The sequence below is a fragment of the Corvus kubaryi genome, unplaced genomic scaffold (genome assembly GCF_017639235.1).
Source record: "Corvus kubaryi isolate FWS band 111438036 unplaced genomic scaffold, C.kubaryi_AGA036_p1.0 74, whole genome shotgun sequence".
In the NCBI taxonomy this organism is placed as follows: Eukaryota; Metazoa; Chordata; class Aves; order Passeriformes; family Corvidae; genus Corvus; species Corvus kubaryi.
This window is the reverse complement of record NW_024582061.1, coordinates 6,723,602-6,747,894: the sequence shown is the minus strand read 5'-3', so window position 1 is coordinate 6,747,894 and position 24,293 is coordinate 6,723,602. Positions and strand designations below refer to the sequence as shown.

Sequence of the window (24,293 nt, the reverse complement as noted above, 5' to 3'; positions counted from 1 at the left end):
CAAGTTGTGTATGCTTCTGCCTTGATAAATGCCCTAAAGTTTAAAAAAAAAAATCAGGCTTCCGCTTTTGCTGCTTCTTTTAATGTTTAACTCTATGAAAGGTGTCAGGCAAACAGGTACAAACTGAATCCTTCCTTCTCTTTGATTTACACCACAAGGTTTGTGGGTAGAATTGCACTTGCTGCATAAGAATCTGAAATTTTGTACTTTTTGGGGGTAGGCCAATATTTGCCATAGAGAGGATATTGCTTTACTTGGTTGCATATTTAAATGCTAGGGAAAATCTTGATTTTCGTGGGACTTTTGGGCTTTCTAAAAAGAATGAGTTAGTTTTGGTTCTTTTTAAATTCTGCTTCTTCACATTGGCCTGGACCATTTTTATTTCAGGGATTTTGCCAGCTCTGTTGATGCCATCAGCCACATCCTCAGACTTCTGGAGGTGATGGTCTTAAGAAGGGGAGTTCATTTGAAATCTGTTTGCTGATGTGTGGGTTAGGGCATGGGTTAGGTGTTCACATATCAACTTGAAATGTCCCCTTCAAACATGGTGGAAGAAGTGCAGGAAGCAGAGAAGCCTTGGCAAAGCTTGGAGAAAGCACCACATTAGGGAAGAAGTTGGCAGAGGCACTGAAGTGTCTCAGAGCAGATGGAGTGTTGTCATCAGCTGCAAAATCAATGTAAATACTTCCAGAAAATTACTCTTCCTCTGCTCTTGCCAAACAGAAGGAACAGGAGCCATAAAAACCATTGGCAAATTGTTTTAGCTGCCAGTGAGCACCCTTGCAGTTGGAATCAACAAGTTGGAATTCTCCCTTGCAGCACTGGGCATCCACTGCTGCAGGAGCATTGCATTAGTGGTGATGAAATACACATTATTAAGTTCTTGCCTGAAGATTTGCAGTTGGAAAATCCCACAGTTCTGTTGCTGTGCAGTTCTGTTGGGTCATATCAGCAACAAAAATGAGAGTTTTGTTACTGATTGTGCTGTGTGGCACAGCTTCCCTGTTCTGGGGTGGTTCAGCGTGGGGCTGTAAAGCACTTATTTCATGTGTATTAGCATCACGTAACCGGGAACCCGTCTGTCCTCCCAGATGCACAGTTGTGGGATACTGTCGTGTTTATAAATGTGTCTGGCTGGCTGCTGCTGAATTGATGGCTCTGGTGCCTGGTTTAGAAGGGGCTGGCAACCTCTAAATGAAAATGGGGAGCCACAAGGCAGGGTGAGTTACTGGATCACAAATGTGTGTGGCATTTGTGCCTCTCTTGACCCCTTATTACCCAGGAAAATGAACGTTGGAGTAGAGCATGGAAGATGGAGAGCATTGGGTTTTAAATTCTGAAATCCCTGTTTGTACTGATCCAAATTCCATTTCCATGGAAACTGGAAGTTTAGTACTCTCACTTGTCAACTTCAGCTTCTGGCTGGCTTTGGGGACACTAAAATTGTTCACTTACACTAAACCTTCCAGAACTGAGAGTCATATCAGGATATTAGCATCACATATTTTGTGGAGACTGGGAAATTATAACTGTAATTACTTCATGCATTTATTTTCTGAGAGATGCTTAACTTCAGCTGCTTACAGATCAGAAATCTGAATGCTCAGAGCCTGTGCCATGTTATCTAATTGTGGAATTGTCATGTGCATAATGTATAAGATCATAGTTTCTGGTGGGGATGGTTTCTTCGTTGCTGGTTTTGCAGGTGCTGAAGCAAGCCCAGTTTATTTAATTAGCTGACTGCAGTAGTGCAGGTGTCCTCCCTTGCTGTGCACACATCATCTGCAGCAGCAACCTTACCCCTAAAGACATCATCAATCCACACTCTTTAACAACCCTGGGGCTCATCATGAAGATTTTCCGAGTTCTGGTGCTGCCCTTGCCAGCAAAACAGTTGCCAGGCCAGATCTGCCTGGAGTTTGTGCTGACAGAAGGGCTGTGCCAGGCCTGGCAGGGAAGCAGAGGGAGGCTGAACTTTCTGGGAGAAGCCCTGAAGGAGCTGATGGCTCTTCCTGCCTCTGAGTGGAATGGAATTGATGAGATTGTGGAGGATCTGAAGAATGTACCACTATGTTGTGGAGCTGAGAGCAGAAACCTGCAGTCCCTTGGTCAGTCAGTAAGTGTGGGAAGGTAACTTTTCCGCTCTTGAAGCTTAGCTGGTGAAGTGAAACTCTTTCTAATGATGTAGACGTGCTTTTATCAGTGTTCCACTTTCACTTAGAGCTGCTTTGGAAGCATTATAATCACTGCAACCGCTGTTCAAAAGCAAGTGTTCTTTATGGATTGGCATTTCTGTGTCTTTGATGTGCAAAAACATGCCACAGTATAACAGTATATTGAGTGTGAGGGGAAGCAGCGTTATGTTAGAGACTTGTAACCTGAAATTTTTTCACTTTTTTCTTGGTGTAGAGTAGTAGTGTAAAAGTAGGCTCATACCTCTGTATGTTTGGGTGCCAATCCTGCATGTAGCTTCACTAGAAACACTGATGCCAGTTCAGCTTTCAACAGGTGCATTAAACTTCAAATTCTCTTCTCTGGGTCTTAAAATATTCAGCTGTCAGGGCAGGTGACCTTCTTCCCCATGGGTGTCATATTTGTGAGCACAACTGGCTGTCCTGGACGTGTTTGAACATTGAAGGAGAAGCATTGAAGGAGAGAGCTCCTCTCACTTCTTTTGTGCAGTAATAAGCCAGTTTGAAAGAAGATAATCTTTTTCATGGGTAAATAGGACTACTTTTAAAATAATTTTTATTTTAAAAATTAAGCTTTCATCTTTGTAAGTAAGTTACAGCAAGGTGCCATTTTGATTTCGAAAAATGAATGGGGTGGTTCTGAAGCAGTGCCCAAGATCTTGCAAGAGATGTCATCCAAACACTTAAGGAAACATTGTTTACAATTAAGAACTTAGAAGTAATTTTGTGCATTTTTAGGTGTCTTTTATCTGGCAGAAGTATCAGTTTGATCATTAGTGTATTTTTTCCTCTAAAGATCATGAGGTCAGAAAGGTAAGTAGTATCAGGAGTGAAAGGGGAGGATTAGTTTATTGGCACATACTCTTCTGGCATGAGCTGGAATTTTCTGGAGATCCATCTTCCTGCTTGGATTTCTTTAATTCCAGGTGCCTTTTTAGATGCAGTGTGGCAGGCTTGTTTCAGGGGAGGAACATGCAGCATCACAGCCCTGATGGCCTTGCCTGTCTTCAGGTAGAAGGTTCCAGGTTCATTCTAAAATATGGGCAACTCTTTCCTGCTGTGATGGCTGGAATTCAATTGGAATTTGCCAGTGTAAACCAGGAGCTGGGAGAAGAGACATGGATTTTTCGTACAGCACAGATACAGGGTTATGAGAGAAACAGCCAGAAATTAGCATAATTAAATAATTCTGCTGCTACCTGTAAAGCCAAAAAATCTTATTTGTTTGTATTAAGAAATTTGCCTTATGTTTGAAAGGTGTTGCCATAATGATAATTTGGCAATGGCTTCTGTTCTCTATTCCAGCAATCAGTAAGTCTAAAAGCTAAAGACAAGTTTTAAACAGGTACATGAGCAAGGTAATAAACCTTTACTTAGGGAAAATATTCCCAAACTACCTGCAGCTAAATGCAGGAGCACCGAGTAATCCAATGGAGCTTCTAATCTTCTTTAAAATGTTACTTGAGGAGGTACTTTAACATGCAGAAATCCTTTTGTTGTGTTTAAGTGGAGAAATGTGAAAACCTGAGTGAAACTTCAGCACAGCTTCTCTTCCTGTGTCATGGGTGTTATTTAAAGGAGCAACACAGGATATCTGTGTGCCCAGCTGGGCAATTATTCAGCTGCTTGTTTCATGCCTGGTGCTCAGTTCTATAATTACTTGACTTCTCACCACTTACATTGGTCACAGATTTAAAGAAAAAAAAGATAAAAAATCAATAATAATGGAAGAGATGTGTATTAGTGCATGAAAGCCTTGTGTGATGGAAGTGACTGACTCAAAATGCTATGAGGTTTCATTCTTTTCACAAGTGGGAGTTATCTTATGTCGTTCTCATTGAAAATGAGATGCTGTCCATGCTGTTTAATGCAGTTTGAGCATAACAGATGATGTTTACCAGGGATTTTGTTATCTAGGCTCTCTTCAGTGCATGTAGAAAGCCAAGATGCAGGTACACAACTTCAGAAATACAGAAAAGCTGAACTGTTGTCCACCTTCATGTATTATGTGTGGATAATAGACATAAAAATAATCACATAGAAACAAATAAGTAACAAAATCTGTTTTCTTGTGCCATTAGTCAGTTGTTGATTGCTGCAAGGAGCTCCTTCTCCCACCCAGAATCTTAGAGCTGAGATTCTCATTCACGTCATTCTTGGACACACTTTGCTCACTGATAGTCACTCTCCTTACATTATACTCCTTATTTTTAGAAGGCTCAAGGAGTTATATTGTAATTGAATTACTGTAAAGAGTGTTCTGATCCATTATGTAGCACACACTCAGTCCTGGTCAAGTGGCTTTTAATGGCATTAAAAAATAACCTAATTAGTTTTCAGGATATATATGTTTTCCCCAGGATCATTGTCTAAGAATGGAAAAAAACAACATGTCATAGTCTTGTGTTGTAACACAGCTGAGTGAAAAGGGAAGCACTCAGGCTGTTCTGGGTCACAGACATTGGGCCATTCTACCCATAAAACGGGTATGGGCTTGTACTTGACTGTAACTGATGTTACTTTGTGTGAGGGCTCACGTACAGTGCTGTGAGCAAAAGCAGACGAAGCCGCCTGTCTTAAACCCCCGGGGACGTTGGTAGCAGCAGATCTGCAGTTACATTGGATTCCAGAAGAAGATGGTGACTTCTAACTCTTGACTTGGAGGAGATGAACAGCTCCCCTTGCTGATGACAGTAATACCTTGGGTTAAAAAACTGGTTTTGCCTTGTGACTTAGCTCTAAGTTTTATATTTCTAGGGTTTATGTAGACCATAAACCATGCTATAAAATTAGCTTTTGGCCTTTCAACTAATATGCATAAGAAGTCAATTCTGAAGTCCTTAGAATAGTAATTATGGTTGGTTTATGAGCAAATGTCTTCAACTGATGGATTTCCCCTGCACCCCTTTATGACAGTGTACACTGTGCATAGTTCCAGGTTTATTTTAGGCAGTATGTATTTAATTAATGGGGTTGGCTGAACAGAATCAGCCTCTGTGCTCCAAATGATAATTCCTTTTGGAGTCTAAATAGCTATTTGAGATATTGTGTCCTACTTTGATTTTAACATGAAACATTCTTAGAACTTAACAGTGGTGTCAAGCTGTTGCTTAGTCTGTTATTTTCCTTCATATGGGATATAAAAATGGGATTTTCCCTTCTGTAACTGCATTGTAACTTGCCTTTTGGGGTGTTTGCTATCTGCTTTCACATGGTGCAGCCATGCTGGTTCTGTACTTGGCTATGTATCTGTTGTAGCACTGAATTGGATTGTATGTGGGTTACTTCTTCCTGCTGCAAATGGAGATAAGAGATTGGATCTTGCACAACAACTAACATAGGCTGAATGGTGGTGAACAGATTTTAGGAAGAAGTCGTTCCCTGTGAGGGTGGGGAGTCCTGCCCTGGCACAGGTTGTCCAGAGAAGCTGTGGCTGCCCCTGGATCCCTGGAGGTGTCCAAGGCCAGGTTGAACGGGGCTCTGAGCAACCTGGTCTGGTGGAATGGGTTGGAACAAGATGATTTTTGGGGTCCCTTCCAACTCAAATCACTCTAATTCCTTGATTCAGTGTACCTCAGGCACTCCTCTCATGTTTTTGAGGTTTTCAGGTTGGTTTTGGGTGAGGCTTTTCATAGCTGTGCATTATTGCTGTGACTTTAGAGCACCACCTGTTCTGCTTTATGCTTACAAGGAACTTTCTGAACTCTCCCTTCAGTCTAATTTTTGCTTCTTTGGAATAAAAAATGCACGAGAGAGGTTATTTTGCAAATATGCAGCTTTGTTTTGATGAATGAACTTCCAGTTCTCAATGGTGCAATGAAAGCAATTACTTGCATGGAGAAAAGATGGTTTGGGGTGTGTTTTACCCTTCAGGTTTCCCAGTGGGGCTTCTATCTACACCTCAGACTTCTTCTCTGGCAAAGCCGCTCCTGTGGGCGAGGGCTTTTCTAGGACATAGGGTGCTGCAATATTAAATATTATTACATTTAAATTATATTTTTGTTTCAGTTATGCAATAATATCCAATGTATGAGGCACTCTTACAGTCAAGTGACAGGAGTCTTGCCTTTACTGCATTAGTCAAGTAATGTAAACCAATTTCACTTAATGTTGGGTAGGAAGCAAGCTTGAAATGGAATAACTTCTAAGTTGGATTGCTACCAGCTTGCTATACTGGCAGAAATGAAATAATTATTTGTCTGTTAATGGCAAACTGTCAAGAAAATCCTGATTCTGATTTTAATGCATTTCCAAAACTTATTTATTAAGAATTGCTTAACAGCATATGGAGGTATTAACACTGCGGCTTTGGTGGCTTTGAAGGCTTTACTCCAAAAACTGCTTTTTAATTTTTTTTTTTTAATTGTGTTTCCAAGAATGAAACATAAAGAATATGGGGTCTATGTTATATGGTAGGGTTTTTTTATTGTGAATATGATAGTTTGGTGAAATATCTTACCTGTATGTGCTCTTTTTTTATTATAATGAGTTCTTTTGGAGGTGACTGAACCAATGCTTTTGCCCTATCTTATTTCCATCTTAAAAATATTTTGTGTAGCAAAGAAATAATTTCATGGTGATGCCAGGTCACTTTTAATAAAATCTAGTAATGGTTCTCATATGGGGTATTATGTCCTATGCAGAGTATGTGCTTTTCTACATCAAATTAATCTCAAGGGCAACAAGGACAAAAATGACTGGAATAAATAGCAGAGAAATAAGATTTCTATTTTCAAGTAATAAAAAAAATGAATGTCCTTTCTAAAACGTAACTGAGAAGAATGAACAGTAAGAGTGTCTGGTTGTATTAATGTTGTGGAGTTTGATAATTTTGTTCCTCTGCTACACATCAAATATAGATAACTCTTGTTACTCCTAATCCTCATCACTGCTGGACATGGCTTTAAAAAATTTACTTCCCTCTTCTGAAGATCTGGGCTAATTAAACTTTCATTCATATCCTGAAACAAAAATGTAATGTTTCACTCTGCTCTTGCCTTCTGCGGAGAAGGTACCATGAGCATCAGTGCATCCAGTGCCTGCAGTGGCACTCCTGGGCTGCCTTGCTGAACACCTGGATTCCCAAAGCCTCTCTCCATCGGTTGCAAAATTGTTCCAGGTTGTATAATGCTTTTTTTGTCCTGTGAACTCCTGCTCTGACCATCGGTGGCTCTTCCATTTTCCTGGTGAGTGAATGCCTAAAGAACAGAGTTTCTGCCCTCTGCAAGTACCACCAGCACAGTGGGGCAAGGAGATCCTGAAGCAGCACGTTCTCCACGTGCTGTGTCAAATCTTGTTGAGGTTTGATTCATGGTGTGTCTGTGTTTGGGATTTTTTTTGTCCGTGTGGGTCAGCTATTAGATTTTTCTATCAGTTCTAGCAGGCTGTTACTTGTGGTCGGTAAGGCTTGCTCCTGAAAATGCTGATAAGAGGCTGAGATAAGCAGTGAGTGAGTCACGTATGATTCCTGTATAGCACAGTAGTGAAAGTCTTGCTTTGTTTCATGTTGGTTTTTCCCCTTATTTTGGAATGCCTCCCGTGAATGTTTAAAAAATCTGATGGAATGCTTTGCCAATTTTTGTAGTCCTTTTGCCAGAATTACTAGCTTTCCTGTGATAATTGTGTACATACAGAATTATTTTAAAACTGCTTAGCTGGCCTGTATATTTCCTCTTTTCCTTGGTGCCTCGCAGACCTGGACTAGCAAAAAGAACAAGGAGCTACAGAGTTACTGAAAGAAATTTGGCAAAGGAAAGTAGTGCTAACCTAAAACTGTTTGATTTTGGGAGCAAAATAGGTCTTTTTGGTTACGAGTTAGAAGTGCTTCTGCCCAGCAGTATTACCCCATTGCTCTGTGTTTTCTTTAGCACAGAGCATCCACGGGGAAAGTCAAGATTAGGCCCTCGTAACCAGTTTGTAGAACATTGTTTTGTTTATAGAACTCCAGAAACTACCTAATTAGCAGTAGTTAAATTAAACTCTGGTATTGGAAATACAGAGGTCTCAACACAGGGGGTTGGTGCTGTGGCAGAGAACCACCTTTCATTCTACAGTATAGAATTATTTAGCTGTAATCGATCAGGTGAAAAATGAATTATCTTTTGTGCTTCTGTCAGCAAAGAGAATTCTCAGTCACTGCAGCTGAATTTAATATTGTGTGCAATATTATGTTATAAAGAGACCTGTAGGTTGATACTTTTTTATGAAGCTGAATAAAATTTTCATTGCTATAGATGTCTCTTCCAGCTGAAGAGATTGCCTGAACTCGGACATTGTCCAGTGATTATAAACAGCAATGTCTAGTAAAAATGTTTGAATGTCGCTTTTAACTCAGAAAATTAAGATGTTGTTAATGTACTGAGAAGTGGCCCATTTTCTCACCATGAAGTGGGATTTTCACTTAATATTTGGCTAATCTTAGAAACTATGTAGACATCTCCTAAAGCTTTTGATAGTTTTAATGCATAGCCATGCTAAGTCAACTGAGTTGGTGTGTTCTTAACGTAATACTTAAGGATTAATATTAATAACTGAGTGTTCTTTTGTTGTTTGTTTTTTTTTTTTTTTCACAGAGCATTAATTTAAAGAGTAAGCTGTGAAGATTGCACTTGGTGGTGCAACAAGAAAGCACACAATAGAAGGAAAACAAATGCAGACCTTCGGGGGATATTTGTATTTCTGCCCAGTGGAATTTTGGGTGCCTATATGGCATTTCCATAAGGAAATATTTCCCTGCTTAAGGGCATCATTGAGGCACTTTGGGGTAATTACTGGTTTGTGCTGGTTTCTTTGGAAGTGGAATTGTCTTGTGTTCTTGTGGGAATTAGCAAAGGGATGAATGAACCAGGCAAATTCATGGTCTGTATGTGTCTTGAGTAAATAGAGAAAGCTTAGTGTGGATTTTCCTGTTTAGCTCCCAGCTATCCTATCATGGGGTGAGTACTCCCAAGACCTGAGCTTTTTGTTCAGGTGGTGTCATCACTTGGCATCTTCTGAGCCTTTCATTAAGTGGTATGAAACATAAAGGAGAAAAATAGATGTTTTCCTTCAATAATTTTCAGAGAGGTAGTGCTGTCCTGCAGGTCTGTGATGGAGTTTGGTCACTATGCAAGTCTTGCGCTCACAGTTTGGTTGTTTCTGTGTCTCAGCTGTCTGGTGTTGTTGTGTACCCACCTGCTGTTTGGATGCAGTAGCAAGGGAGTATTTTTAAATGAGTTGGCATTAGACTTTTTATAGAAACAAGCTGTGCATCTCTTATCCTCTAGAAGCCTTTTAACATTGTTAGTCTTTGTCATTTTCAAAGAAGGTTAAAACATCCTCTTCAGCCTCTTTTGTCTGTTACATTTGTAGTTTCAAAAGCTGTTTCATTGATTGAGTGTTAGTTTTGGATGATATTTACACTTTGCTATTGACTGTTTCGTAAGTTTCATGTATAGGTGGATTCCATTTGCCCCCAGGAAAGAAGCTGTCCTAATTAAGGCTTTAATTACTTGTTTCTTGGTTTTCATTGAAATTCTGGAAATCGAAAGTGTGAGATCTCATCAGAATTGGTGCAATTTGGATGGGAGCCGAGTCAGTGTTAACTAAAATCGTCTCCAAATCCCAGCACAGGAAGGACAGGGAGCTGCTGGAGCCAGTCCAGAGCAGGGACACCAAGGGGAGCAGAGGGATGGAGCAGCTCTGCTGGGAGGAAAGGCTGAGGGAACTGGGATTGTTCAGCCTGGAGAAGGGAAGGCTTTGGGGTGACCTCACTGTGGCCTTGCAGTGCCTGAAGGGAGCCCACAGGAAAGATGGAGAGAGACTCTTGGCAAGGGCCTGCAGTGACAGGACAAGGGGGAATGGCTTCACACTGACAGAGAGCAGGTTTAGATTGGATATGAGGAGAAATTCTTCCCTGTGAGGCCCTGGTTGCCCAGAGAAGCTGTGGCTGCCCCATCCCTGGCAGTGTCCAAGGCCAGGTTGGATGGGGCTTGGAGCAGCCTGGGATAGTGGAAGGTGTCCCTGCCCATGGCAGGGGCCTGGGATGGGATGATCTTTGAGGTCCTTTCCATTCCAGGCCATTCTGTGATACCGTGAATTAGATTTGTAATGCCTTGTAAAAAATGTTTGCAGTTTTGCAAACAACTAATTTGGGGAGGAAGGGAAGGGAATTTATAAAGTTGTGTCTAGATGTAATTGAAAGAAGAGCTTTGATAAAAACACATGAAAGAATGGCAAAGTCATCAAAAGAACCAAGCTTACTGTTATGTATCAGCAGAAAAGGACAGCCTGTTTTTTGGCCACTTGGCTTCAGGTCTTCCTTGACTGAGCAGGACTCTGAAAGGTACCAGGACATCTTTACAACATGTTGGTCTCATGTGTTTGCTGCTTTTTGGCTTTGAACTGCACAAGTTTGGACCTCCCACATGTTATTACAGTGCATGGGACCTTTTCAAAGGGAATTTGGCAGGTTTGCTGGCCAGTGCTCTAAATCAAGAGAGAGACAGTTCCACAGAAGCCTGAAAGCAGCCTAACAGACACAATGGGCTTTATTGCTGCTTTTCTCTATCTTGATTCTTTTCCTGTTTGTTCTGCTAATGGCAGCAGGATCTCAATCCTCCTTTTGAACTCTGAAGAAATCTTCCCATTTCCTCTGGCTTATGTTGAGCACTTAATTTTAGGTAATGAGTTTGATGGTCCCCTACCAAAACCAACCAACCAACAAAAAGTAGATAAGTAACTGGTTGTTCAGCTGTAAGGAAAGGTCTTTGAGTAAAAGTGTTGACTTCTTCCTTGGCCTGACTCTGGGGCTAATGTGAGGACTTCATTAGTCAGTTAGCAAAATTTTAAAAAGAAAGGATTTCCTGCTTTGAAGATCTTGTGAAGAAAAAGCTTTAGGGATATGAAGCTTTTCTCTCTTTCCACTGTTCCAGTGCTTGGAGAGTCTGGTAGTCATAGAATCACAGACTGGTTTGGGTTGGAAGGGACGTTAAAGATGATCATGTTCCGAACCCCCTGCCATGGGCAGGGATGCCACTGAGCTTTATTACGTTTATTTTCACTTTGGTATACAACAGATTTTTTTAACCAACCCATTATCTTCTTTGTTGTGACAAACCTCTTTGTGGTTATTTTCCCTTTTTTATGTGACCTAGTAGACTTGAGCAGTTATCTATAAAAGTAGCTTTTCCCTGTCTCCTATCCCATACCTTGCATCTCACCCCCAAAAATGTACCTTTTTCAGAGAATTCAAGTACTGACTGGTAGGGGTCATATTTGTATAAGAAAACTTGGTTTTAATGTTCACATTAAAATCTGTTATTTACATTTAGCAACCACAGTGGTTTGAGATGTGAGGAGGTGGATTTAATAGTGACAGCACCAGCCTGTGCCATAAGCTGAACTGTAGAACTGGACAGCAAAGTGTTGCTTTCTTCTTGATTATTAGTGACCTTTTAGGTGTTGTGTTGCCAGTGACAAAAATTAAGTTTGTCTACTACAAAAGCAAAAACTTGCTATTTACCTTTATACTATCAAATAAATAAATAAATTTCAAAGACTTTAATGGCATAAATTTCATTTCCTGGTAGCTGGCATTTAGTTGGCCCTTGTATCTCCCAGGTGCTGATTAACTATGAGTATGTGTCCAACTAGAGATTGTAATTAGTTGTGCCTTGACCACTTTCTGCCGGGTTTTTCCTTGATTTGACTTGAGTTGAAGTCTCAAGAGAGACAAATGCTGTGACTTTACTTCCTGCTGTATGGGAAGGAGGCAGTGGATTGCAATAGAGAAATTAACTTTTCTCTCTCTCACATTTGCCTTACACTTGCACCTGTGTGAGGTCCAAGCGTACTTGGAATTTGTTGTGCAGAGGGTTGATTAAATTTCCTTGGACAGAGTGCAGTAAATCCAGCAAAAATCAGCTCCGTGTTTGTCTTCCATTGACTCATGGGTAATTGCAAGGAAAGAAAAAGGAAGTTTGGCATCTCTTGACTACAAAATGAAGTGGGAGATTAAAGCTCCACATGAAAAGAAATCTGTGATTATATAATAGCAGTAGCTGCTGTAAGATGTTTATTTCTTTGGTTAGTAACTAAGAAATGGTGTATTATAATCCCAATAATACTTCCTCACAAACTCTGTGAGGGGAACACAATGGCACAGGACAGGGATGTTGGATGAAGGACTGATGGAGGGTACTCATCTTCCCCAAGGACAAATGCTTGTGGAGGAAGCTGGAAACTTGCAAGCTTTCAGGCCTGGCTTTGCTCTCTGCAGGTGCCATCTGTGACTGTTTTTTACAGCCATGAAACACGTAGCAGCTGCACGCTTCAGTATTTTACCTCTTATTAGCCAGTGTGTGCTTTCAGTTAAAGACGTTTGAAATTCATTAGATGGAAGCTATTTGCAGACACAAGTTACCCAGAAGAAATTATTGCTTAACAGACTTACTGTATTATTCTTATACTGAAATTGAGTTCCTTTGAGGGCATTTCAACGTATACAAAAAAACTACATGTTGTTGTCCACGTTCCCATTTTTTACATACATTAGTGAAGTTTTTATCAAGACATCATCTCAAATAAAGATCTCTTAATGGATTAATGATAATATGAAGTCTCTTTGGCCCTTGAGCATTTTAACTTTGCCTTATGTACAAAGGCAGAACCAAGAGGTGGGCTTTTGATGGCTCTCACGATTGAAAGTGGTTCATCTTGGTGATGTCCTTTCCTTGTGGATGAACACTGGTGTGGCCAGGGAGGAATTCACTGGCTCCTTTTATCCTCTCAGCAGTGTGGTTTCATTGGCTTGTTCATATTGCTGGACTCTTTGTGAGTTTCTGGCTCTTAAAAAAGTGGATTTGATTCCTGACCCAGTTCCCTCAGAAGTGAAGGGTGCCATGTGGGCCAGGCAGGGAGAATGGTACAGTTCAGAATTCTGCTTTCAAGTGTCAGTGGAGCTGTGTGCTTTGGAAACGGGAAAAAGATGTGTTTATGGAATCAAATGGAAGGCTGCAGCAGTGCACTGCTTGCAAGGTGGCAATCACAAAAGAGAGCACTGCAGGCCTTTGGAACAGGGGCTGGATTTCTCTGTCACCTGCCAGGCTTTGCTGCTGCTGAGAGCACTGTCTTAAGTGCTTTGCTTTGTCCTGTGCAATTCTAAGAAGTCTGGAATCAGGGGGTTATTAGCAGTGGCTTATGACTTCTTGCCAAGAAAAGAGTAACTGTAGTTAACCTTTAAGCCCTATGTAAAATGACTGGTTTGGGTGAGAGCTGTCTTGTATTGAAAGGGTTATTTGGAAATTCAGAGCGATGTTGAGTGTTCTGCTGGTGTTACAGACGAAACTGACTTGACACTGAATATTTTTGCTGGCTTGGGTTAATCCTAAACTGAACCAATTTGAATTTACAAATAATCTGCAGTGACTGTTTTATTCTGATAATTATTTTACGTTCCTGATGTGGGCTCTGCAAGCTAACCTACCTTGGTGCTCATAGAAAACCAGCCTAAATCATCACACAAAGGAATGCTGTGTAAACAACCCAGGGAAGCAAAGATAGCAGCAGTCTTTCATTATTTTCAGAAATAGAGCAGGCTCTCAAGAATTGCCTATAAATTGCTGTGACGTGGAAATGGAAATTGTCTGGCAGTGCCTAGAAAGTGGAGCACTGTTTTCTCAAGAATTGTAATATCAACTGTGGGTGGACTGGAGGGGCCGTTGGGTTCTGGCTGCACTGCAGTCACAGGCTGCATGGTGAGCCACTGCTTTGCCACCAGTGTGGTCATTCTGCTGGCAGGGACACCTGCTCACTTGTAGAGGAAACATAAAATCCTTGAATAGCTTGGGTTGGAAAGGACTTTAGAGCTTGTCCCATTCCAGCCCCCTGCCATGGGTAGGGACACCTTCCACTATCCCAGCTTGCTCAGAGCCCCATCCAGCCTGGCTTTGGATGCTTCCAGGGATTGGAGCAGCCACAACTTCCCTGGGAAGGGAGATTTGGGTTTATTTTTCATTAGTTCTACATGGTTTTAAATACACAAGTGGAAATAAACCAGAATCTTACTCCATTATTTTTTTTCAGTCAAGTAGACTTATCCTCAAGGAAAGAAAAGAAAGCAAATGCCACATCATTGTACTTCTGTTATTAGGTGCTACCCCTTCTATGTTGCCTAAGTACCTGGATGACTTGCCCAACTGTACCTTTTCGGAGATGTGCATGCTTAATGACATACATGTTTTAACTTGAATCGTTCCTTTAAAATGCCTTCCTGTAGTTCTAACCACTAGGATTAATAACAGGAGCTACCCTCCAACCCAAACAGGTCAGTGGGTATGTGAATACACAGGCCAATCCTGATTTCTGCTAAGTGCTGCTTGCCTGTATTATTCAGTCTCTTGCTCTTTTTCTTTAAATATGCTTTCTCATACACGCTTTTCTGAGAACCAGTGCAAAATACTTAGTCATAGGTAGGCATGGCAAGAGTTTGCTGTGTTTAAAGCATTAGCAGTTAAGTGTGGAATGGTGCAGGTAAGGCAGGAATGTAACATGAGGGAGCTGCTCTCTTTAAATCTACAGGGCAGACTTGGGTTGACTGTGAGTGAAAAAGAAGAAATTTTCAACAACAGAGCAAATTCTTGCCATGACTTTCTGTGTTGTTCTGTTGGATAATTACCTTGTGAAGCAAGCCTGACTGTGTGGAACCACAGTGGTGTGGCCAAGTCAGTGTTTTGGGAGGGAATCCTCTGATCAGCAGCTTGTTTGGAACCATTGTGCTTCCAGGGCTGCTGAAGGAAGCAGAGGAAGGCATTCCTCCTGTCAGTGAGTGTGACACCTCAGTGCCTCCTGTGTTGAAAAAACAAAGTCTTCTTGCTGACAAGGAGAAGAGAACTCCTGGTTTCTGTGCAATTCCCCCGGTGTTTTCCAGGTGCAGCCTTGGGGATGAGGGAGTAGAGTAGGACATGCAAGTGAGCCTGTGGGTGAGCTGTGATGGTTCTATGCTGCATCAGCCACCCCCTTTTCATCCTGGAGCAGTGGTTCCATGGGCTTTAATCACAGGGGTTGCAAAATAAAGTGTTAGTTTGGAGGAAGAGAAAGCAGTGTGCTCTACCTGTGAGTATTCTGCTCTGATGTCCTCTGAGCTCATGTGCTGGAGCTCTCTTGGCTATGTCGTTTAAACAAAAGGAAAATAAATGACTTCAAGTGTTTTTCCTTCTTCCTTCTCTTTTCTCAACAACTGGAACTCTAAAGGCTTAGAAATGTATTAAATTAATTCAAGCCTCTTGTTCCTGGAAAGCAAATGCCCTTCACGTACTTTCAAGGAGAAAAATGACAGGAAGAACTCTGGAGATCTCAGTCAAGACTTTTTTTCTTTTACATCAAGCTGCTTTATAATTTTAATGTTACTCTTCTTGGTTTATGTGTCAACATGGTTTTTTTGTAGCACTTGCTTTTCAACACCGTGGTAGATCTTAAAGATCTAGGATACATTGTTGGGAGCAAATAAGGAGTAGTTTAGGGTTGAATTTGAAGACAAGCAGTTTTTTTTTCCTCTTCCTGAGAAGAGCTAAATAGCAGTAACAACGAAGCTTCTTTTCTGGGATGTAAGTGGTGTTGCTTCTGCTAAGGCAGGGTATGGGAATTGAAAGTGCAGTGAAGTTTGGGCTGGACAAGTCCTCTCTCAATTCTATTTGAGGTGTTGGGTTGCTCAGGGAAGAGAGGGAATAAGTTTTTTGGATCTTGTTGTGACTGGCCACCTTCGACCGTCAAGTGAGGACACGAACAAGTGACTGCAGTCAGTGAAGACTTGAAGAGCTTGATGCTCTTTATATTTTCCTCCTAATGTGTCTTGCTTCCAGTTTGGATCAGTTTTGTCCCCGTAGGTAAGAGCAGTAGCCAAAGCAGGGTGATACAGATCTTGTTAATTTGGGAGCTCATGCTGTTTATCAATAGGGTCAGAAAGGGCAGAAGAGTGAGCTGGCAGGAGGGAGAAGTGCCTTCTCCTCCCCACTGGTGTGCCCCTAAATTTTCTTGTCAGCATTTCCTGTATTCTGTTTTCACACCTGATGTGAAGACACCATGTCGCACCTGCAGACCTTCATACCCCAGGCTTGTAAATGAGACTCCAAGCCAGGATGCTGCCTGCACTGACTGACTTGTGACAGGCAAGCTCTCCTCTTACTAGAAGCCAAACACCAGTCCCAGGTTTATTTTTATGTAGGTTATTATGTAGCTGCTGAAGGATGACTTCTGATTACCAGTGATGAGAAGATAATTGGGACCATCTGCCCCAGATGTGGTAAAAGGCCTCCCTAGCTGGCAGCACCTGATCCTCCTCACCACTCTGTCCAAAACAATCATACCTTTCATTGCTACCTCAAGGCATCCACAAATCCATCTGTACTTTGGATATTATGTTGTATCTTACCAGCCTGTGGCCTCGAGGCTAATAATTTATGGTGGTGTGGGCTCCAAGTGATATCTGCAGTCTTTCAGAGTTGTCATTGCCTTGATAGGAACAGAAGCTAACATCTTGTATCTCCCATTACCCACAAGAACTGACTGAAATGTTCTGACCTTGTTAAAATTACAGCTGTGTCTCCTTGGAGATAATGACTCAAACTTTCTAAGCTATTCTTTCCGTATTTTTTTTCTCCTTTGTGGCTAATTGTTACTTAATTCAACCAAGACAGAAAGGGATGTAATTTTAAAGATTTCCTGCTTTTAATCAAGAATGCTGCTTTCCTGTGTTTAAAAAAAACCCCAAACACCAACCCATCTCCAAAAAAACCTACTCCAAGTTTTGAAAAGTGAACTTCATACCTTTTTTTAATGTTCTTTCTCTGTAAGGTCTTTGTCAGTGTCCTAAACTGCTTTGTGTTTCCTGAACTTCATTTAAACACAGGGTTGCTTTGGCTCATGTGAATTGAGGAACAGTTTTGATCATCCAGTAAGCTATAGACCACCTGTGAAGAAAATAAAACATGTTTTAAGGTAAAAAGATTGGCATGGTAACCAATCTTGTTTTCCTTCCATGTGAGTGGAAGGGTCAGAGTTGCTTTAGAAATGTGTGACTGAAAGAGACCAACTGAGTTGGAAAGTAATTTCTTGTTCTTCCCAATCCTCCTCCTGCACTGCTGACTATTGACTAATAAAAGTTTAGTCAAAGAAGTTTTGGAAGAAGCCTCTGTGGGAACAGGATCATCAAAACAGGTAGTTGGCATTTCCAGCAGTCCCTCAAGTGTATGTTTAGTTTGGTGAAAGAATGAGCCTGGTTAGGTTCAGAGAAGTGTGAGGTCTTTCCACCTGCAGGAAAGGGAGTTTCCCACCTACAAGAGGTAGAAATCTTGCTGCTCTCTGTGTTTCCTCCTTCCCACTGAGTTCCCTTCATGTGCAGTGTGTATTTCCTCCTGATGTGAGATGTGCATCATCACCAGCATGATTTTACCAGTGTGGAGGTGCCAAAATAGATGGATTGTGTAGCAGGTTGGTCATCTTTTTTCACCTGATGAAAAATGAAACCTGGCCTCTGGGAAAGTCCTTTTTTGTGGCATCTCTTAAAAGAAACTCTTCCTTAGAGCTACTTGTGGCATTTGCATGTGTGCATCTCCTCGTAGTCTTGTTGAATAGACTTTTAATGTCTCTCTTATTTTACCTACTTCTGTTAATTATAATTTCTTTGTAAGTTTTGTTATTTTGTTTTTTGAGACAGTATGCCAGCAAACCTAGGCAGCAATTTATGCTGTATTCCTGCTGAGATTCAATTAGGCTGGACTCCTTTCTTGCTGGTTTGACTGACTTCTCTCTATTCTTGTATCTCTTTGCATTTTGTGTGAGCATCTCCTTCTACAAGTACGAACTGGAACTGGGGCTGCAGTGGGAGAACAAAGGCCACTTTAGTATTTTCTTTGGGACTTTCATAAACTAAAATACATAAAACATCTCCATTAAAATGTCTGGATTGATGAAGGGAAGGGGGAAAAAAAAGCCTTTTCCTCCAGCAGTGGCTTGATTAATGGATTTATTGTTTGTACAGATTTTGTCAGGAAGCCATATGGCTTGAGGAAAACAAAGAGGAAGTGGCTGATGTTGGGAATCTGATTTAATAGGGGTCCCTAAGGACAGAATGTGGCTCTTATCCTTACTCCTTCCCACTCAGTTTGCAGAGTGGTCTGAGAAGAGCTTTAGGGCTTCAATAGAGCTGCAGATAATGTGGCTCTGTTGGAGTGGAAGTGTTGGTCCCTGCTGCTGGAGCAGCATCACGGCCCCTCCATTCTCAGGTTCAGAATCTACTATTCTTTGGCTTTTGTATAAAATGTCCTGGGGTAATTAACAAACAGTAACTGAAATGTGTACTACTTGTATATTGGCAGTTGATTGGTTTGCAGTAGATGAAAACAACTTTTAGCCTCCGAAAGCTCCACTTTCATAGTTTGGGGTGAGATGATTTTCTCTCTCTTCTCTATCTCTCCCTCCCCCAGCAAAATTCAAGCATCTGTGCCTCTGGATTAATTAACTCACCGTCTGTATCCTAAAACCAGATTTATTTTCCTAATCTAACATGTGTAAATGGGGATTGATTAGTAACTGGGGCTCAAGCACTGGTGATTTAACCTGATGTGGTGGGCTAGATAAATGTTGTGCATTTTCTATGACTGTTTGACCCTACTTAGGACTATGTGGTGAATAAACCTGAGTAGAGACCTTAAAGCAATGTTCTATAATGGAGCTGCAATCAAATACATTATGGAGATTCAACAAGTATATCTTCCTTCTGTTAAATTACAGCTTCTCAGCTGAGAGCCATAAACTCACCAAAAACTATTCTGTTCATTTCTGAGCTGAAGTAAAAGGCTCACGTGAACCATTAGTAAATGTTAGTGGTTCTGCAGAGTGGAAAGCACAAAACATCACAAAAACATATTCTGGTAACCCCGGAATTTAATTAATATTGGTTTGTGAATGAAAGCTACGTATTCAGTCAGTCATGGTGAAAATGATTTGATACGTGCCTGAGACTTGTGGAGCTCCTTAATGTCCTGTTGTGGAGGTTTGGGCTATGATGAGAGAAGCAATTACTCTTACAGGGCTTTGATGCTTTGTGTGCACGGTCTAGTATTTTACAGACCTCCCCTCTTTCCAGATCTTGAAGAGGTTTTTGTTGTTTTCTGAACTCTTAAGATGTTCTTATGCTGGAGTTGGTATGTATTACATCTTTCCATCAGACAGATATTAGGAGACAAACATTTTGTCTGGACGAAATTCAGTGTCTGACAACAGTGGCAGAGGAGATGCTGAAGTACCAGTGGGAAATTTTTCTGATTTACAGCTGTTTTTCCATGCCGCACTCTATCTAAAGTTCCCATGTAGAGTTACACATAACAGATATGTTCCCTTAAAATATTATTCAGAAAATCTTTGGTCATGAAGGTTTAAAAATAACCACATCTCACACGTTCTCCTTGGCTATGCCATAATATTAGGCAACGTCTGTCAGTCTGTCACAATGATGCTGTTAAACATTGTTGTTGTAAGCATCCCTTCCAAGCTGATTATTAGTCATAATCAGCAGTTTGGGATTTGTTACCTTTTGCCCAGTTTATTTGGCTATTTGTGCATGCATTGCTCGTGATTCACTGCTGCAAGGGAGTCAGGGTGTGCAGGTGCAGCTCCAGAGCACTTGGAGGGTTATACATCTGGAACAGCTCCAGTCTGAGGATTATTTTCCTTAAAAAGAAAATTGGGAAAGAAGATTATTTCACAATCTCCTATATTTACAATTTAGCAGTGGTAGATGCTTGTGACTACCTAGTACAGTGCTTAGGGTTTTTTGTTTTGTTTTTTTTTCTAATGTTCTAGAAAGCTGTTGAAATGTTGTTTACCACACTTAGTTATTTATAGCGGGAACATGTCACACCAGGTATAAGAAGCAGCAAATTAAGAGCAGTATTCCACATTTCTTTTGAACTAACTTTTCAAAAATAAAATATTGCTTGTGTGTACCAGGCTGTTGTAGATCTATAGGTGCCAGGTGAACACTATGTTTTTCCAAAACATTAAAGGAAGGAGGGGGAATAGAACTTCATCCTCAAGAAGGTTGTTTTACTAATATATAACAATATTTCTCTTTTTTCCTTCTAGGAACTGCCCTTGTCAGCAGAGTGGACACTGATGCCTGGAGTAGCAGATTGTGCATAAGCAGACATCTCTGTCTTCATCTGCAGGTAAGAAGCTAGCAAAAAACCCTCCAAGTAAGAGTTTCCCTTCTGTCTCCGGAAAGTACCTGCATGTAAAACTCTGAAGCTTAAAGAATCACAGAGTGGCTTGGGTTGGAAGCGACCTTAAAGATCATCTCCTTCCACCCCCTGCCATGAGCAGGGACACCTTCCACTATCCCAGGTTGCTCAGAGCCCTGTCCAACCTGGCCCTGAACACTTCCAGGGATGGGGCAACTTCATAAGTTCATCACTACCTCTTTCCTCCTGAGATGAGAAATGTGAGCAAGATCCCAGTTCCCCTGCTCTGTGCAACATGTTTTCTCTAAACAGCTGTGTTCTGGGCAGACCTGCCCTGGCCCTGCTGCGCTTCTCTCTCCTATGATGGTGTGATCTCCATGGATATGCACCTTCCTGCTGTATAAGAGGGAGGCCCACAGCTAACCTGTCACTGGGGAGTGTGGAATGAGAGGAGACTTCTGTCCTTGGCTCCTCTGCTTGTCAGATGATCCTGGGCAGCAGATCTTCACTTGAGAAAGAATTTCTTTGCTGAAAGGCTTGTCAAGCATTGGAATGGGCTGCACAGGAAGGAGGAGTCACCATCCTTGGAGGTGTTCAAGAAACAAGTCTGGTTTAGGTGACAAGGTTGTGTTTGGTCAAAGGTCAGGCTCCGTGATATTGGAGGTCTTTTCCAACCTTAATGAATCTGTGATTCACTGTAAGGAGTTGTCCCCAGCTTGACCACTCAGACATTGCCAAAAGTCAAAAAAAGTTGTCAGGAGAAGTAAACAGTAGCAGGTAGTGTTTTTCCTGACAACATGATGAATCCTTGATACAAGAAAAATATCAGAACTTAGAGTAAAATACATACTTTCAGATTATGCATTGGTTTATTTTTCATATTGGTTTGATTTTTTTGAGTCCCCTATTTTATGATATAGATGAGGTTGGTGAAGCAAGTGAGAAAAACTGAGAATGCAGCTTCTTCTCTGGCTTGTCACCATTTACAGGCCTTGTTTAAAGATGATTTGCCTTTTGTGTACACATCAGCTTTTCAGTGATAGACTTCCATACCAGTCACGGCACCTTTTTAATTTCTGTGTATATTGCCCTTCTACAACTCCTTCTATTGCAAATGCAGTATTTATAGCAGTATTCTGTTGATAAATAAATGAAAATGCTTCATTCGTTTGCCACAATGACAGTTTGTCTCATGTTCTGTGTATCAGAGGTACAGACAAAGATAAAGGTACAAGAGCTTTATCTTACTACAGGAAAAGCTGAAGCAAAGCAGCATTGAATGGATACTTTCATTATCCTTAATATACTGTATAGAACTAGTAGAAATATCAGTGCACATATATAAAATGTGCTCTGTATGGTGAAGAGGAGTTTTGCTGAAGGGTGGTACGTGTGTGGATGCATCTGTCCATGTGTACAGCATCCAAAATGCTGTGTTGAATCGAGTCTGGCTTCAGACTTGTCTTAAGTTGCCTCATATTTGAGAGGTGTTTTGGGTTATTCACTAAAGCACTTTCAGCCCTACATTCTAGGCATGTTACGTGTCTCTTTAATGCACACCAGTGGATTGTTTCTAAGGCAGACGTTTCCAGAGTATTAATTGCTGCCTTCAACCAACATCTTCTTGCTAAAGGGGTGTGATGGTTGGAGGAGGTGGTACCAACCATGGTAGAGTCCTGCTGGCTAAACCAGCACACAGAATTTAGACAGACACTGGTCTGTTAATTTTCCCAGGTGACATTTAGCCAGAGCACATATACATATGTATGTTAACCTGGAACCAGGAAGCTTGGAATGTAGTGGTGTTGAGCCAGGTTTTCTTTTGCCAAGTTAAAATATCTAAGAATTTGTTGTTGACTCTATTTTGAATACATTCCTTTCAGTGGAGCGAGTTTGTGGCCAGCTGCCAGGTGACTGCAGTGTCACTCCTTTATTTGTCACTTAGAACAAGTCATGTGAGTTGCTGTCTCTGAACGATTTTATTGTATGAGCGCAGAAGGTATTTGCCTGCTAGGAATTCATCAGGATGGTGCCTGCCCATCCTCACACAGGGAGAGTTACTTATTTACCTTTGCTTGTTTTGAATAAACCAGTTTGGTTTTTTCCCTTGAGCATAACTAATGTAATTTTTTTGTGGTTACGTGACTTTATTCTGCTGTCTGTTTTGGGGTACGAGACAGGGTCAGCTTGTGGTATTTCATTGTAGTGTTTTATTAAAACATTTTTTTTTCCCCAGCTGAAATCATGGAGTAATAATAGATCTTTGTACTTAAAAAAATTGATCCACTTTTATTCAGTGTTAATCAATAAATAAAGTAATGAAGAAAAGGAACAGAATTTATTCACTCTGGCAGCACAAGTGGACATCAAATCAGAGGAGTAACTCTGGGAAATGTTTTTCTTTCACTACTTAAACTTTAAATATGAAAAATGGACAAAAATAGACATAACTTTTTCTTTGAAGTTCAGAGTAGGTCTAATGACTCTTTAAATTGAATTAACTCACACAAAGTCTTAAATACAGTTGACAAAAACATTGTTTTGAGAGCCACTTCAGAAGCTTTCACTCACAGAATGCTGCTTCATGTTTTTCTGCATAGTGATATTGCATTTTCTGGGATGTTTGATAAGCAACATACCCATACTTTGTTGGTGTGTGAGCACTGAGACTTAATTTGTATTCTCCAGCTGTTTTGTGGCCTGTGTTTGTCATGATTTAGATGTATTTGACCTACCTGAGCTGGGCAGATACTTCTGCTGGTTGGGCTAAAAAACCTGCATGCTCATGCTCCCTTCCAGAACCATGGAAGCAGAGTGCAATTCCTTTTTCATCCGAGTGCCCCAGGTCATGAATCAGGAAATACTCCATTCATTGAGCTCATGATTTTCTGCCCTTCATCTTTGACTGGTATCTACTGAAAGGTATTAAAAGGTGGGAGAAGTTCCTGGGTGCTCTCTGAGAGGATCTCTGGCTCAGGGAGAGTTTTGCTCTGACATGCCAGCGAGTTCTGGTTGATGTGAGGAATAATCTTAAGGGGAAAGTGCTGCCTCTCAGGTTCTCATTGCTTCTCCTGCCCGTCTCAGCTTTGCTGGGTGCACACCTTTCTCCTGCTGCCTGGCCATTGAGTCACTACAGGAAGAAAATAAGATTCCTCCTGACAGTGGTATCGCTGGGATCCTTGAGTTTTGCCGCATTCTTTGTATTACAAGAGATACTTTTCATCTCTTGTCTCTCTTCCTCACTCCAGAGCTGCACACTGCACAAAGTGCCTCTTGTTTCCTTGCTGCCTGTGTTGCACTTGTTCAGACTGGTGGGGTAGCAGAGCTAAAACTGAAGATACCATGGCATGTGCATCCATTTCTTTCCTTTTCCTCACTTGGTCAGATTTTTATTACGTGTAGCTTCTAGCTTTCTCATTTAAGGCTTCTTTTCCTTCACTTTATTGTCCCGTGCAAATCTGTCCTTACATAAAACTTGGATCTTATATCCACATCTGAACAGTTTCTTTGCACTTGGAGCAGCAGTACTTCAAGTATTTGAAATTCATTTGAAGTGGAATACTTTGAACATTTTTCTGAGGAAATACAGTGGTCTGATGGTTGGGAAAAAAAAGCTCTGCCAGTGGTTTTTCAGAGTTGGGATTCATCTTGTGCTTGCCAGCTGAGGGCAAACTGAAAATGGAATGTAAGTGGAGACAGGATGTCTGGAAAGGACAGAAATATTGATAATAAATGGCAGGGGGGGTGGTGTGTGGAAATGCCACTTACATGAAGAGACAGTAGTCCCTGGCTTTTCTGCTTCAAAAATATTTGATTCTTGAGACATGGGTTGCTGCATCCATGCCCTGGGTGTTGCAGGCAAACCATTTCCTACTTTTTTTTCATT

The 24,293-nt window shown here is 41.1% G+C and overlaps 1 protein-coding gene across 1 annotated transcript in view; it reads left to right on the top strand.

Annotated features, from left to right (window-relative positions):
• Positions 1-24,293, top strand: part of RASSF8 (Ras association domain family member 8) — a 73,239-nt gene that overhangs the window by 16,317 nt on the left and 32,629 nt on the right. The window contains exon 2 of the mRNA XM_042051277.1: positions 20,313-20,395. The gene's annotated coding sequence lies outside the window, so the exon portion shown is untranslated. The remainder of the gene's footprint in view (positions 1-20,312; positions 20,396-24,293) is intronic.